This window comes from Petaurus breviceps, unplaced genomic scaffold (assembly GCF_028583685.1).
Source record: "Petaurus breviceps papuanus isolate PSGF00001 unplaced genomic scaffold, PetGlider_PUasm1.0 91133, whole genome shotgun sequence".
NCBI classification, from domain to species: domain Eukaryota; kingdom Metazoa; phylum Chordata; class Mammalia; order Diprotodontia; family Petauridae; genus Petaurus; species Petaurus breviceps.
In genome coordinates, this window is record NW_027187419.1 from 4,161,726 (window position 1) to 4,176,596 (window position 14,871).

Here is a 14,871-nt window from a genome sequence, read left to right on the forward strand (position 1 = left end):
GTTACATTGAAAACTTTGAATATTAAATCCGGGCATATGTGCATGGCCTTTGATATATGTGTAAGGTTATTGCCTAAATGTCTTTGTACTGGTGAATCAGGGATTCCTTTGTTTTGCGAACATTAATGGGTCATCCTTTACTTTCTTACTTTTCTTAATTTCAGTTAGGGAATAACTTGGCAAGGTGGTGGCATACTTTGGGATTCAAAAGTTTTACATGCCTTCTGTCTTTGCAAGAAAAAGTAGGTAAATACTGCATTTTCAAGGAACAGAAAAAAATCACAATACAAAAATCATAATAAAATTCTAGAAGGGTTAGACTGAGAAAAGTGTTTTTCTTAATCAAATGACTGACAAACTTAATATTGTACAGCAATATGACTAGTAAAACTTTCCTTGTAACTACATTTAAAGGAATTTCAATGAATAAAATATCATAGCAACTTTATAGTCATTCTTTCTAAGTGTTCACTGGGATTATTTGTCATTTTCATCAACATTCTTTCTTTTATGCTTGTTGTCTATTCCTTTACTTTTTCTTCGCACACACACACACACACACACACACACACACACTCATTTGGATTATTTCATAAAGGTCTTTCCAGTTTTCTATGCAGACCTCATTCAGTTTCAACTTCCTCATCCATAAAATGGGGAGAATAATGAGTTTTGTGAGGACCAAAAGAACATATAGCAAACAAATTGCATACCTTAAACCATTTTCTAAATGTTAGATATCATTCTAATTCATAGATACATGAGGAAATGAGACATTAAATGATTTGCAAAGGTTGTATTAGTAGTAAGTGGCAGAGTCAGTTTAAACTAGGGTCCTCAAACTTCAAATCCAGCATTCTATTCATTATATCACATTGCTTGCTCTTAAGTATATAATAATATTCCCTTAGGGGAGTCTAGGTGGTACAGTAAATAGAGCACCGACCCTGGAGTCAAGAGGACCTGAGTTCAAATCCGGCCTCAGACACTTAACACACACACAAACACACACAAACAAACAAACTAGCTGTGTGACCTTGGGCAAGTCACTTAACACCAATTGCCCTCCAAAAATCAAAAAAAGAAAAAAATTTGAACATAAATTGATATATATATACACATATACATATATATGTCTATATAGGAGGGTATATGGGTGTATGAATACATATATGAGTGTGTGTATATATGTGTACAGGTATACATAGACATAGGGCACAGGACCAATTGAATAGGAAGGGATGATACTTAAAAGGTGAAATTGAGACGTAAGAGAGGAATATAATGAGAGGAGATAGGGAGATACAGAATGGGGTAAATTATCACTTATAGAAGAGGCAATGGAAAACTATTACAATGGAGGGGAAGAACAGGAAGGCAAAAGGGAATGAGTCGACCTTATTATCATTGAATTTGGCTTAGGGAAGGAATGACATACACACTAAGTAGGATATCTCACCCTATAGGAGAAGAGGGGGGAAGGGAATGAGAGGGGGGATGATGGAAGGCAGGGCAGGCTGGGGGGGAGGGAAGTTGGAAGCATTCACTTTTGTAAAGGGATAGGAGCAAAGTAGAAAATAGAACAAGTCTGGGGTGGGATAGAATGGAGGGAAATATAGTCAGTCTTTCACAATATATCCACTATGGAAATGTTTTGCATAGCTACACATGTATAACCTATATTGAATTGCTTATCTTCCCAGGGTGAGTGAGAAGGGAGGAAGGAAAAGAATCTAGAATTAAAAGTTTTAAAATAAAATATTTAAAACACACACACACGCACACACACACACACACACACACACACATATATATATATATATATATATAATTTTACATGTAACAAGGAAATAAGATATACAATAAGATATACAGGCACTGGGGCATAGAGATCCATCTTGCCATACTGGAAAGTCAGAGGGAGTATGGGGGAGGATATAGAAGAGAGCAGATTGGGGGAGGGAGTATTCAGTGGGATTGCTGTTTTGGGATGGTGGGCAGGGGAAAGATGGGGAGAAAATTTGTAACTCAAAATCTTGTGGAAATGAATGATGCAAACTAAAAATAAACACAATATTAAAAAATAATAATAAGATTCCCTTATATTAAGTGAACTTGTCACAGGTTTGCTACTCTCCTATTATTGAATATGTAGGTTGCTTCCAGTTTTTTGCAATTATAAATAAAACAACAAATAATAGTGACTTTAAAAGACTGATGAGTCCAATGGTCTAGAGATACAGAATGAGATATAGATTCTCAGACATGGGCAATATGTTGATTTATTTTTCTGCACTACACATGCTTTTTATGACGGTGACATTTACTGGGGAGTTTGTATTTGTTGAGAGTCTCTAGCGATAGGTACAAATGTGAAAAAAATAGCTTTTTGTTTTTTTTTTAAGTTCTTCTTTGTTCTGAGTTTGTTTCTCAATTTTATTTTTGTTTCCTATTCATTTTTGCTCAATTGAAATTCTTCTGGCATGTATTGAGTCCATTTTTTAAGGAAATTCTTTTATTGATATATTTTGTTTTTATATATCTGCATTACTTTCTATATTTGTTCCTTTTCCTCACCTAAGAGAGTTTTCCCTTACAACAAAGAACAAAAAAAAGAGGAAGAAAAAGAAGGAAAAAAAATTCAGTAAAAACCACTCACATTAAAAACAGTCTAAAATTATATACTATGTTCCATACCCATATAAAAGCACTTCTGCATAGTAGAGAGGGTGTAACTCTATCTCTTCTTTGGGATAAACTTGTCCATAAATATATACATATCTGTACATGTCGACACTATTCTACAATTTTAATAACAGATATTCACATTTCAAATAGTGAGTTGATCCTATTAGAAATAAAATATGACACAAGTTTCAGACAAAATATGACAAGTAAACTTTTCCCTCCATTCACAGATTTTTTCTCTATGTAATGATTATGGATTCAACCAAAACAATTTCAAAGGTGGACACTGGAGAAAACAGACTTAAGAAACTTATCTTTCACTTGTCTTGAAGAGGCGGAAGTTAGTGGTGTTTATATTCCTCTTCATTTGTAAGGTATTTAAACTCTTAAAAATTCATTTTCGTTTCTCAAAGCACACACCACCTTTTAAAAATCTTATTGCATAGAACATGGCTAGGGGGAGGAGTAGAAGCAGGACATGCAAGCAGCTCTGGCTTCAACCTTCCCCAATCCATGTAAAAAGGGGAGTATAAACAAACTTGAGAGCTGCAGAACCCACGAAATGACACAGAGAAGCTAACCTCCCGCTTAGGACAGCCCCGCAGGCCCACAGGAATCAGCGAGCACGCCCGTGAGCTACAAGTCACATTCATGGTCTCACCAAGGCAGCTCCTCAAGCCCCTCTTGCTGTTCCCCAATCCTTTTCCCCTTGGTTTCCGTTCCCTTTTCCTCTAGTCCAACACCACTTTTTTCCTGCCTCCTTCACTGTCCACATCTCCTACCCTGCATCTTCCACCATAGCCTCATCTCCTCGAGGTAACCCCTACCCAGGTCCCAACCACCAGTCTTGCTGAGGTGCCTCCTCTACAGGCCCTCCCCCTGAGGGGATACCCATACAGGCCTCAACCCTATCCCCATGGAAGTACTTGAGGTATCTCCTCTTCTGACCCCTCCTCCTCCTCATGTGCCAGCTGATCTTCCCCCTTGCCAGTTGGACCCACCAGTCTTGCAGTCTGATCCAGTTCAGCCTGCACACCACAGTCAATCCCTCACAAAAAAATATTGGTCCATGGGGTCACTAAATTTCTGTATTTACTCAAGATCCAAACCTGGAACAACTGGGCCAATAAAAGGGTCATGGTTGCTAAGCTAAAATCAAAACAAAACAAACAAACAAAAAACCCAAGTGCCTCCATTCCCACACAGTTTATTTTCATAGGATCATTCACAATGCTTCAGTCTTTTTCCTCCATCTACCACTTTCCATATTCTTCAGTTCTCCTCCCCAGCCTTACTTGCTTTCTGCTTCTTTATGAGATGTTGAATTAATTGCCTTCAATTCTTTGTGTCGTCTTTTTTTTCTGTTTCTATCTCCTTTGTTTTGTTAAACTACCTTTCTTCCCTAACATCAACCTTCCTGCTCCTCCTTTTATTTAGGTATATAAATATAGATCAGCCCAAAGTATTTCCTAAGAGTTATTAGCATGATTAAATTGAGTTTTCTGTGTGGTTTCTAGCTAGTTTTCAAATTCCAAGAAGCTTTCAATCACAGTTGGAATAGGGTGAATTTTATTTAACAAGATAAATTATAGATAGTTATCTAAGAAAATCTGACCTTCAAATTTATCAGACAGATTAATTATAATTACAATTATTAATTAATTACATGTAAGTATCCTCTATGTAGAAATCATTATGAAAGGTACTGAGAAATCTACAATGGGTAATATGAAAGACTCCCTGCTTCCAAGAAGTTTATAATATACTATAATCATTCATCACGTGATAGTCATTGAAGAATTTTGTTGTTATTTTTTTATTTTATTGTGAAAGAGAACATGACTGTATTTAGGTACTCTTAGGTCGTAATTTTTAATATTTTATTATTCTTCTTTTCATTTGGATATGACTGATTTTAGGCATCTTCCAAAGAGGCAGGATACTGTGGATTTGACATTATATAAGTGACTCTACAGCAGTAATAATCTGTTGTTCATGGACAACTGGCATTTGGTATCTTTCCTAGCAAATAGAGTTTAAGAATATGGGTTTTTTTTGGAGGGCAATAGGGGTTAAGTGACTTACCCAAGGTCCCACGGCTATTGTGTGTGTGTGTGTATTAAGTGTCTGAGGTCAGATTTGAACTCAGGTCTTCCTGACTCCAGGAGCAGGGCTCTATTCACTATGCCACATAGTTGCCTCAAAGATAGCAGTTTAAGAATATGTTAATCTGATTCCCAATCACATAATCAGGTGGATGGACATCATTAGTGCCACAGGCAACGGTCATGTCCCAGGCATCAATGACACCCACACTGAGATCCTGGTAGATGTCTTTCAAAACCAGAGACTGAATATAGCCATGAAAGTCACTAACTCGATCAGGATCACTATTAATTCACCTGGTATTTTCACCCTTAAGGATCACTTTGGTGTCTGGGCTTCTCAGGAATAAGTGTTCAATGGCCTTATGAACATTGTTGGCTGTTCAAATAAAGATATCAATGGGGAAGAATCTAAAGTGCTGGCCAAGAGAAAAGACAAGAATGGTGTTTCTGTCCCCTGCTACTCTGTCGATGACACAAGTGAGGTACTCCTCTTTTGCTGAATAGCTATGCGAGCCAACCAAAGGGTACCCATGTCTTTGCCACTGAAGGTAGATGTTCCTTTCCAAATCCACAACAAGTTGAAGACAGAGTTTCCAGAATCCAGAGAGGTCAATGGACCTCTCTGGTGCTGATGTCAAAGGGAAAAATAAAGTCACAGATTAAATAAAAGAAGCAAATATCCTATTGAAGGGCAAATTGAATAGGATACAGCCATATGTGGCCAGCAGTAGGCTCCCATGTGAGAAGAGAAATGCAAATGAACTGAATGATTTAAAGTCATACACAAATGTTATGTGTCTGATTACTGTTTGCATAACACATTTTGGTACTTTTTTACACACTGTCTCATAACATTCTCCAACTACTCCTTGTAGCAGACACACTCAAGTAAACTGTAAGTTCACAAAGGACAAGAACTATGTCTTATATTTCCTTTAATCATAAACCTTAACTACCATAGGGCTTAGCCTTAATGAATTCCTATTGTCTAAAAAAGAATGAAACTTCACTAAGGAAATAGCAAATCTGGCCCTCAGAACCATGGACTGGACCACAGGGTGGCATGGGAAATGATCCTCCCTCTTTACTTTATACCTCTAAATTAAGCATTATGTGTAGCACAGACGAAGGCAGGATTCTGAAGCCCCAAGGAAATACTCAGAAAACTCTTCATTAGGTGCACATAGATAAAGGAGATAAATTTCAGTGCTTTTCTCCTGTTCCCTGATTCTGGCTGCTCTGTCTCCTTCCTTCAGGCTAAAATCCAGCCAAATGTGACTTTTCTCTGTTCCTTACATGTGACTCTCTGTCTCAGTACTCTATGGCTTTCTGCTGGGTATCCCCTATACCTGGAATGCTCTCCATCCTCATCTCCACCTTCAAGTACCACCTTCTACATGATGCTTGTCCTTCCCCACCCAACTGCTAGTGCCTTCTTACCAACCTATCCTGAGGTTAATTATTTAGTATTCATTTTTATTTATTCTGGTTATACTTATTTAGGTACTTATCTCTATTAGAATATAAACCTGCAATAAGGAGTGTTTCATTGATTGTATGGTATCCCTAGAGCCCAGCAAAGGGCCTGGCACACAGTAGGCATTTCATAAAGGCTTATTCTTTGAAATAAATAATATATCCAACCATTCTGGTTTATAAAATCAGAGAGATCATGTAATACTGTCAGATTCAAGTCAAGTCAATAAATATTTATCAACTACCACATGCTAGGTAGTGTGCTGAGCACCAGCAATACGGAGAGGCCACAAAAAAAGTCGCTAAGTCTGCCGATAAATATTTATCAAGCACTTCTGTGCCAGTAAGGAAGATAGGTGATCCATGGGGTAGAGTACCACATCTGGAGTCAGGAAGGGTCATCTTCCTAAATTGAAACCTGGCCTCTGACACATACTGGTTGTGTGACCCTGGGAAAGTCACTTAACCCTGTTTGCCTCATCTGTAAAATGAGCTGAACTGGAGAAGGAAATGGAAACTACTAGGGGTCTGCCAAGGAAAATGTCAGAGGTGAGAGATGGATTGGCATACATGAGGAAAAGCAAGGAGTCCAGGGTCACTGGATCAGTGTGTACAGGGCAATGAGATAGAAGAGAATTGGAAATGTAGGAAGGGAGGAAGTTACAAAGGGCTTTGAAAACCAAACTGAGTATATTATGTTTGATTCTAAAGGTGAAAGAAAACAACAATTATTTGTTGAGGAAGTTTTTTTGTAGAGGAAAGAGGGGCCATGATCTGACCTGAACGTTAGGATGATCTTTTTGACAGCTTAGTGCAGGGGTGGGGAACCTGACACCTCAAGGCCGAATGTAGCCCTCTAGGGCGTCAAGTGCAACCCTTTGCCTAAGTCCTAGTTTTACAGAACAGATACTTTTATTAAAGGGATTTCCTCTGTGAAGTTCGTATTCGGTCAAGCGATTGTACTTGAGGACTGAGAGGGCCACATGTGGTCTCAAGGCCACAGGTTCCCCACCCCTGGTTTAGTGGGTAATGGAGTGGAGTTGGGAAAGACTTGTGGCAGGGAGAAAAAACACAGCAACCTATTCAGTTGTCTAGGAAGGAGATGATGAGGGTCTGTTCCATGGCAGGAGGAGTCAGCATGTCAGAAGAGAGAAGAGAAAATATACAAAAGTGTTCCAAAGTAAAAGTGACAGGACTTGACAACAGATTGGATATGGGAGATGAGAGACTGTGAGAAGTCAAAGATGACATCTAGCTTGTGATGGGAGATTAGAAGGATGGTAGTACCTTAACAGTAATGGGAAGGCAGGAAGACAGGAGGGTTTGGGAGAGATTATAAATTCCACTTTGGACATGCTGACTTTGTAATGTCTATGGGACATCCAGTTGGACATGTTCGGTAGGTAAATCAGGAGAGAAGTTGAGGTTGGATATAAAGACACCTAAGAATCATCTACTGACAGATGATGATTAAAGCCATTGAAATTCCTGTGAAATAGAAAAAGGCTGAAGAGAAGATGACCCAAGACAGAACTGCTTGGTGGGTGTGACCTGGATGAAGGTCCCACAAAGGAGACCAAGGAGTGGTCAGACAGGAAGTAGGAGAGCCAGAAGAAAACAGGGTTGGGAAAACCTGGAGAGGAAGGGAAGAGGATGACTGACAGTGTCAAAGGCTACAGAGAGGTCAAGAGGAATGAGGACGGAGAAAAGTCCATTAAACCTGAAAATTAAGACTTCATTGGTAACTTTGGAGAAAGAAGTTTCAATTGAATGATGAGATGGGAAGTCAGACTTCAGAAAGTTAAGAGAATGAGAGGGAGAGAAGCCTTCTTGAGGAGTTTAGCCACAAAATGAAGGAGAAATTTAGGATGACAGCTAGCATAGATGGATAGATCAAGTGAAGGTTTTTGGAAGATGGGGGAGTCACTGGCCTATTTGCAAGCAGTTGGGAAGCAGGCAATAGACAAGGAGAGATTGGAGATTAGTGACAGTCATCAAGATTGAGAAGGCAATCTACTAGGGAAGATGTAGTGGAATGGCATCACTTGTACATATAGAGGGGTTTGTCTTGGCTAAGAGAAAGCCTTCCTCTTAATGTCAGACAGGAATGAAGGATGAGGAAGTGGCTGAAGGCATCAGAGTGGTGAGAGATGATGAGGAAGTTAACAGAGGTGAGTGGACTCAAGTTTTTTTCAGTGAAAAATGAGGCAAGGTCTCAGCTGACATGGTAGGGGAAAGGGAAGTTAGTTTTCAGGAGGGATGGAAAGTTGTGGAAAAGCTGCTGTGGTGAGTAGGATAGGGAATTTATTGAAGAACTGCTTTGCCATAATGACAGCCCATGTGACGTTAAATAACATAAGTTTATAGCATATTCAGTCAATAGTTTTGTTATTTTTTTCTAGCTTTGTTCAGCAACATGTGAGGAGGATTGAAGGGTTGTAGACATTACTATATTTTCTGTTCGTTAATTACAAAATGAATTAGACCCAGTAGAGTAAAATTCAGTTAACTTTAAAGACTCTAACAAACTGAACTTCTGTTGCAGCCTAATTAGATCCCCCCCCCTTTTTTCCTTTTTTCTTGAGGGGGAAAGGCAAGGCAATTGGGGTTAAGTGACTTGCCTAAGGTCGCACGGCTAGTAAGTGTTAAGGATCTGAGGCCAGATACAAACTCAAGTCATCCTGACTCCAGGCCCTGTGCTCTATTCACTGCACCACCTAGCTGCCCCCAGATTTGGCCCTGTTTTTTTTTTTAAGAAGGAAGTCACATGTGGTTAGAGACAGAATGGCTATACTCTCTATTAGTTATAGCCTCAGATTCAAACAGAATGCTCCTAACCCATGTGCTTATCGTGACCTACCCAAACTGAAATGACTAGGGTTTGTTTAACCTATGCTTAACTTCCATATTTTCTTTTGGATACAAGGGTATAAAATCCAACAGATTTTTATTGATGGGGCAATCAGAAGCAGCCTACAAGTTCTGGCTAGGACTGGTTGCCTAGGAATATCACCTGTGTTGCTTAAATCCTCAGAAGAGAACCTTTTTCTAGTTTGTGGGTGTTAATTGCCTGCAAAATATTATGAGTGAACACTTATGTGCAACAGCATACCTAAGACATATAATTTAGCAAATTTCTGGTAAAGGAGGGCAAGCCATTAGGATAAGAAAAGAACAGATAAACAGTTCCAGTGCTATTCATGTAGATTAAAAAAAATCTGTCTTGACCTTCTGTACCCATTTGTTCAATGTCTCCCATACTTTGTTCTTTGTCAGGCAAATAAAACTGAAAAGACAATTTTTTTTTCATGTAAATATTAGTCATGTTGTAAAGAAAAATTAAATCCAAGGGGAGGAACCAAGAGAAATAAGAAACATACAGAAAGAGAGAGAGCAAATATTATGCTTGGATCTGCATTCAGACTCCATTGTTCTTTTTCTGCCTGTGGATAACACTTTCAATCATGAGTCTTTTGGAGTTGAAGGATGATAATTTTTATCTGGGGAAATGGAAGAGGAAACAAGAAAGCAGATTCTTTGAAGAGTTTGACCTGGTTCTTTGAGCATCTACAACTTTTTTAATTTCCTGTTTCCTTCTTCAATAAATCCAACTGATGATGTAAAACTAGTGTCAAAGAGCCAGTGGTCAAGAAGGACTCTAAGCAGCTGTGAAGAAATGAAGCTCAGGATGTGGCAGGACATCTGAAAATGAGGGCAAATGATCATGAAAGGATATTCTTCCCCCTTGGTGTCCACCCTTCTCTCCTGATCATTTCTCATAGGACATGCCATGGCTATGTCTATGACTACTTGTAAAATACTGCTGTTGCTGATGTTGGTGTTAGCTGCGTATATCACTTTGATGGCTTCAGAAAACTTCTCAAAGGTAGAAATTGTTTTCTCTTTTAGTATTGACCATTACCCCAAGACAAATCAAAATTACTGCCATAGCTTGCACAGAAGAATACCGGTTACCTAAACAAATAACTCAAAATCCCTACCCATGCCCCAATATTGGCCAGTGATTCTGTCCTTGAATTTTGTCCACAGCTCTGCAAGCAACCAAGAGATTTGAGCAGATTGTATTTGCCTCAGATCCAACCCAGACTTCTGGGACATTTCTGGAAGAGTTTAATAGTGTTACAGACTCCAGGATAGACCAAATTCTAAATTAATTTCTGCATAAGAAAAAATAGCTTATTTGACTAATTTATTTCTGACCACAGGGAAGCCTGGGATTGTCCAAAGGCACAAATATATCGTTTCTTGGCAGGACTACCCCAGAGCCACTTTGAGGTGGATCCAGACCATCCCTGAAATGACCTATCCTCACCTTTGGAATATACCTTGTATACTATATCCCAACTTAAATATTTATTATTTTATTTATTTATTGACTTTTTTTTTCACATGTCTACTTCCATGGGTAAGCACAAGTGGTTGCTTGTGTAAACAATGGAATGCATACTGCAGAATTTTGGCTCTCTCTTCTTATATCTGATTGCTATTTATTATTGACTTTTACCTACATTTTCAAGTTTCATTTACTCTTCTCTCTTAAAAATGTATTTATAAGAACATAATAATCACAAACAAAAAAAGTAATTCAAAACTCGTAGATAAGTGTACAAAAATACTGTGAACTACTAGTCTTCAAAAGAAGTATCTATACATGTGTATACATATATAGATACATATATAACTACACATGTGCATATATATATATATATATATATATATATATATAATACATATAGGAGAGGCAAAGTGGCTTAGTGGATAGAGAGCCATCCTCAAAGCCAAGACGAGTGGGTCGAGTCCACATCTGACATACATTAGCTGTGTGACCCTGGGCTAGTCACTTTAATCACTCAGTATTTTAGGTGACTCTAATATTATAAGTTGCAGAGAAGATCTCAGTTTACATTGGTAAAAGGAGTTTCCTCACCTGAGACTACCTCATATACAAAAACTCACAAATCCAATACCTATTTCTCACATATAAGTACAATTTGCTTCCTAAGGATTTGTAAGTCACCAGTAGACACTGGACACACCTTGGATGGTAAAAAACAAAACGCCTTTTTCTTCCAGCTCTGAAATCTAATCTCATCTCATATATATAAACTGAAAAGAAATACTGGTTACAAACCAGGAATGTGTTTTGTGCAATATCCACACAATGTGTCATTTTTTCATTACTGCAGTTTCCTTCTGTCTTCATTCTTTCGACCTCTTCTCATTGCTCGGACACTTGCAACAAGTCTTCTTGCCCTGAAGCACCAGTCAGCACAGCCAAAGAACCCACAGAGACTGATCTGAGAATTAGAAAAATCATAGAGCAGCTGGATCATCAGATCCCATACAGACCATTCTCTCATGTCAGCACCACCACAAGTGCAGCCCACAGTGTGGTGAAAATCATCAATCCTAAGACCACCTACTGCACAGGGGATCGCCTAGATATTCTCCTGGAGGTGAGAGACTACTTGGGGCACAGAAAAGAATATGGAGGAGATTTCTTAAGACCCAGGATTTCTTCCCCAGATCTGAAAGCAGGAGTTTTGGGAGAGGTGACAGATTTCACAAATGCACCTACCTTGTCAGTTTTACCTTATTCTGGGCAGGTAAAGTGTCTGTATCTCTTCTGCTCATGCACCCCAGTGAAGGGGTGTCTGCCCTCTGGAGAGCAAGGAAAAAGGCCTATGATAAAGTGATTTTCACAGGCCAGTTTGCCAAGGGCACTTCTCAGGTCTTCAGTAAATGCAGTCTGGTTGTAGACAAAAGTGCTGAACTGTGCCAGTACCTGAACCACCGAGACCAAGAAGCCTTCTACTGTGTGAAGCCTCCACAAGTGTCCTGTGATGCACTGACCCATATGACAGCCAGGAGTAGTGGAGTTTCTTATCTTAGTATAAAGGAGAAAAATCTTTTACAAAAGTAAGTAGACTTTCAAATATACAGTGGGGTTAATGAGAAGACTTTAGGTTTGAACCATATTCATACACATAAGACTCTTTTACCTAGGTCATCCAAATTAGTCATATTATATTTGTTTGAATTCAATCCATGAAAGGAGAAGCCCAAGTAAAGCAACCTGTATCATATAGGGTGATGGATGGAGCAACAATACCTAACATTTATATGGTGCATTACAAATATTTAATTGTATCCTAACCACAAACCTAGGCAATAGGTGTTAGATTTATTCCCATTTTACAGATGAAGAAACTGAAGCACACAGAGTTTAAGACTTACCCCAAGTCACAGAGAATATTAGAATCTGAGGCTAGTTTTGAATTCAGGTCTTTCTTCCTCTATAATTGGCACTTTATTCATTGTATCACCTAGATATCATTAATAGTGACTTATAGGATCAGTTTTAATGGACTTCATTCCAATGAATATCTTTTTCCTCCACTTTTGCCTATAGTAATTGACAGATTGAATTGCCAGTTAAAAGCTGATTCAGTCAAGAAATTATGGAGCCCAGAAGTGGGGGTGGGAGAAAGATCAGAAACGCCAACCTAGAACATTTGATTGAAAATGTCCTTCAGTTAATCTCAATGTTCTCTTTGGTTTATTAAAATGTTTTCCTGCCCAGTCCTGTGACTTCTCTGTCTACCTATGCATATCTGTATATCAGCAACTCCTTTATGGTCTTAGAGATTTTCCTGGGTCACTGAGAGACTGTGACTTTTTCATGGTCATTTAGCTGATATATGTCTGAGGTAGAAACTGAATTCCTTTTTTCCTCTCTACCACATAACTTCTCTAGCTTAAAGGTAGCACAGGATGGAAGGAAGAAAATTAAGTAGTTATTAAAGATGTCATGGGCACTGTAGTGAGAAATTTTTTTACAAATATTCTCTCATTTGAGCCTCACACCAACCTAGGAGACAGATGCAATTATTATCCCCATTTTACAGTTGAGGAAACTGAGGCAGAGAGGAGTGACTTGCTCAGGCTCACAAAGTTAGTAAAGGTCTGAAGATGGATTTTAATTCAGGTCTTCTTCAGTCCAGGTCCCATGCTCCATCTACTGCATCACCTAGCTGTTGAGAAAAGAACCAAACTGCAGAAATTTAGGCACAAAATACTGGGGTTTTGTTTTCATATTGTAGTTCTGCATGTTGCATCCAGGTTGATGGTAGATTAACTTGTGTTGTTGTTTCTTCAAGGTCCAACGTCGGTGTTGAAATTATAAGAGGCTTTGAACCCATCACGGTCTCCCAGTGTAACAGTAAGTCTGCTCTTCTCTGCTCTCTTGTGGGTCATGCTCAATAACTCTATAGAAGTCACTCACCCTCATTCAACTGTAATCTGCCTGTGTCATGACCAGGTAACTCCCCCTGGGGCATGTCAGAGGAAGTGTGATAAGTGTCAGATTCCTTGGGCATCAAAAAAAGAAAAAAATAGAATTCCTATGATAAGAAAGGTTTTCAATCTAAGTTTCAACTAGTTTTTCTTCTTAATTAGATATGCATGGGTGTGTACATGTTAATTTGACCCCTTTCAATCTGTAGAGGAGTTATTCCCATCTGACCAGTCATCCTGCTCTGGTACCATTTGAAGGAATCTATGATGGAGTCAGACTGAGAAATAGATTTCCTTTTTAGATTTCTGGTGGAGCCATCTCAAATTGTGAGTTGATGAAGTTGGCATTTTTCTGGAAATGCATTCTTAAATCATGGGCTTTAATGACAAGTAGAAATCTCACTCACATTATGTAACAGAAATGCATTTTTTGTTGTTGGATCAACCAATTGACCAACATGGAAAAACCTTGTAAAGTCAATACTATTTTAAAAGTGATACATAATATAAAAATATAAACTCTATTTCCATGAAGAAAATATTCCTGAAATTGGATTGAAAATTTTGGGTAGAGAAGTAGTTAAAATTATGTCCCATCCTGAGTTCATCCTGTGTATACCTGATACTTCTGGGTATGTGGATACTAATCTTCAATATATTTCTTTTCTTACTTTTTTTCTCTTTATAAAATTTTTTTGATGAATTTTGCATCCTTTTTTCAAGCTGATACAGTAGAAAGAATGCTGGATTTTATATCAGAGAATATGGATCCACATACCTACACTCTGCCACTCTGCTCAAAGAATCATAATATTAGAAATGGAGGTGACCTTAAGAGGTCATTGAGTTAAACCATCCAATTATAAACATGGGGAAACTGAAGAACAGGAAAGTAACATGAGTTGTCTAGGGTCATATAGTTGGTAAACACTCAAAGTGGGTTTTGAACTCATGTTTCCTGACCTCAAATCTCATGCCTGAGCCATTAGTCCATGAAAAAGAATAAATTTCTATAAGCATTAGCTTCCCTATCTCTGAAAGAAGAGGGTTGGAATAAATGACCTCTAAAGATCCTTCTAGTTTCAAATCTATGATCCAATTATCCTTATTCTGAGGAAATCAGAGCTACTACCCAACTCAGACCACAAGGATTTCTTCCACATTTGAGGACTCTTTCTTTAGCTTCCTTACTTTCCTTCTGCCAATATATTTAAAATCTTTAATAAAGTTGTGTAGTTGTGTCCTAATTAATCATTCAGATCCCAAGCATTTTTTTATTTTT

General features: G+C 38.3%; 3 pseudogenes; 2 read left to right on the top strand and 1 right to left on the bottom strand.

Moving 5' to 3' along the window:
• LOC138154754 (NXPE family member 1-like) overlaps positions 1-9,556 on the top strand; it is a 21,000-nt pseudogene extending 11,444 nt beyond the window's left edge.
• Positions 1-14,871, bottom strand: part of LOC138154808 (NXPE family member 4-like) — a 362,284-nt pseudogene that overhangs the window by 257,028 nt on the left and 90,385 nt on the right.
• The window catches only part of LOC138154755 (NXPE family member 1-like), a 34,825-nt pseudogene continuing 30,016 nt past the window's right edge, over positions 10,063-14,871 (top strand).